This window comes from Vipera ursinii (assembly GCF_947247035.1).
Source record: "Vipera ursinii genome assembly, chromosome: 5".
Taxonomy (NCBI): domain Eukaryota; kingdom Metazoa; phylum Chordata; class Lepidosauria; order Squamata; family Viperidae; genus Vipera; species Vipera ursinii.
This window is the reverse complement of record NC_139518.1, coordinates 29,456,991-29,459,511: the sequence shown is the minus strand read 5'-3', so window position 1 is coordinate 29,459,511 and position 2,521 is coordinate 29,456,991. Positions and strand designations below refer to the sequence as shown.

The 2,521-nt window shown below is 39.7% G+C and overlaps 1 long non-coding RNA gene across 1 annotated transcript; it reads left to right on the top strand.

Annotated features, from left to right (window-relative positions):
• Nucleotides 1-569: 569 nt before the first annotated feature.
• Nucleotides 570-2,269, top strand: LOC310640749. Its single transcript, XR_014492599.1, has 2 exons — nt 570-1,206; nt 1,499-2,269. It is a non-coding gene; the product is annotated as an uncharacterized lncRNA (long non-coding RNA).
• Nucleotides 2,270-2,521: the final 252 nt, after the last annotated feature.

Sequence of the window (2,521 nt, the reverse complement as noted above, 5' to 3'; positions counted from 1 at the left end):
TTTATGGGCATTGATGATAATTCAAAATGGAGCAAATACATTGACTCTCATCATGTTATTGTGGTTTCACAATCTGCTACTTTTGAGGAAGATGCTGACTGGTCCAGGATTCATTCTAATGATCCTGGAGTTTATTTTCCTAGAGATGATGTTGCTGATGCCACACAACCTGATGATCAAGATTCACAGGATAATGTTCCTTCCACGAGTTCTTCTCAACCTACTGTTCCGTCTTCGCAAGCCGCTGATGTTGCTGCTGGCGACGATGAAGACGAGGACGACACAGAAGAAGAATGGACGGTTGGCCTGAGACGTTCCAAGAGGACCACAAAGGGAATTCCTCCAAAACGGTATTCGTGGCAAGTAACAAAAACACCTGTACCTTTGATTTGTAATGTTACACTTCCACCTGAGAAGTTCACACAGATCAAACATCTTCCTGAATCAGAACAAGATAAATGGTTTGAGGCAATGCAGGCTGAAATGGACAGTTTAAAGAAACTTCAAGTGTTTACGCCTGTAAGCCCTCCAGCAAACAAGAAAGTTATTGGTACTCAATGGGTCTACAGGATCAAAAAGAAGCCGAATGGTGAGTCGTTGTACAAGGCCAGACTCGTAGCCCAGGGTTTCGCTCAACGTTATCCTGAGGACTATACAAATACATACTCACCCACAGTGCGGACTGAAAGTGTGAAAATTGCTTTAGCCACTGCAACTATCCTTGGCCTATAGGTTTTCCAGTTCGACGTTGAAACGGCTTATCTACACGCTGATCTTGACGAGGACATCTACGTGAAAGGTCCTCCAGGTTTCAGACAGCAAGAAGGAGATACCTGGTTTCTACACAAAAGTCTTTATGGTCTGAAACAGTCTGGTTTAATGTGGTACTTATGTCTTTCTGACAAACTAAATTCAATGGGCTTTATTAAGTCCGAAACAGATGAATGCGTGTTTACCAAAAGATCCGGTAATAGGTATGAGATAATTCTTGTTTATGTCGATGATATTGTTTATATTGGTCCAAATAAGCAGATGAGTGAGGTTTTTGCTAAAGCTTTACAAAAGTTTTTCACGTTGAAGTCTTTAGGATGTATTAACACTTATTTAGGTGTTCAAATTGCCAAAACTCAGAAGGGGTTTAGTCTCACACAAGAAGAGAAGATTGAACAACTGTTACATCACTGTAACATGGAGGACGCTAAGCCTGTTAGTATACCCATGCAAACTGATTTTCACATTTTGGCACACGAACCAAGTCCTGAGTTCGAAGATCAAACACTATATCGCTCAATCATTGGGTCGCTGCTGTATATTAGTAGTTGGACTAGACCCGACATTGCACTTAGTGTTAATCTTTTATCACGACACGTAGGCAAGGCAAAACAGTTTCATTGGACATGTGTTAAAAAGTTATTGAGGTATCTAAAACACACAAAAGACATGAAGTTGTTGTTGGAACCAACACATACTGACTATGCAGAGTTATGTTGTTTTGCAGATTCAGATTGGGCGAGTGATAAGAAGTCACGGAAAAGTACATCAGGTTACATGATGTTCTTAAATGGATGTCCTGTTTACTGGCATGTGCGTAAACAGAATTTTGTTTCTTGTTCCTCTACAGAAGCTGAGTATGCTTGTGTGTCTGATGCATGCAATTCTTTAACCTGGTTTGATGCTTTGGTCACAGATATCTGGACACATCCGATTCGACCGATCACAGTAATGGAAGATAATGAATCTGTGGTTTATATTTCTGAAACACGTTTTACAGGTTCAAGGTCCAGACACATTGACATCCGATATCAAAACATAAGGCAACTGGTTAAACAAGATTTTGTGTCGTTACAGTATGTGCCTACACGTGATCAAATTGCTGATATGCTGAACAAACCACTTCCTACAGCCCAGCATGAGTATCTGCGTGAGAAGATGTGCCTTACTTGAGTCTTCACTTTGCTGACGAAAGAAGGGGAATGTCACTGCACGTTTTTTTTTGTTCGTCAGAAAGTTCATTTCTAACTGTACATTTCCCCTGCTCTCTGCACCTGTTGTGATAACTTATCTGGTAACCATAGTGAATCCCATATGACTAGCTATGTTATGGTTTCAGTCTGTTTATTGCGCATGTCTAGAGAAAGTTCTGAGTTATTATCTGTATTGTTTTTTTCACTTTGCTGTTACTGACTGTTACGTTAGGATGTAGCTAGCTAGCTCTGTATAATATATATTTAGTTTTTATATTTTTGTAAGTAAAAGGTATTTAGTAAGATTATGCGTCGTGTTTTTCTTGCCTTCCTGCATGCACATCATGCATTCTCTGAAGCACGGTCCGTCGCCCTCTACAAAGGTGATTTTTACCTTGACACCCTACAACCAGTTTTTTTAGCAGTTAGTCTACTACTGGCTTTCAACAACTATGTTGTAGTAGTGGTAGTAGTAGTAGTAGTAGTAGTAGTAGTAGTAGTAGACTTTATTGTCATTTCAACAATATACAGTAAAGTACACAGTGAAACAAAACAAC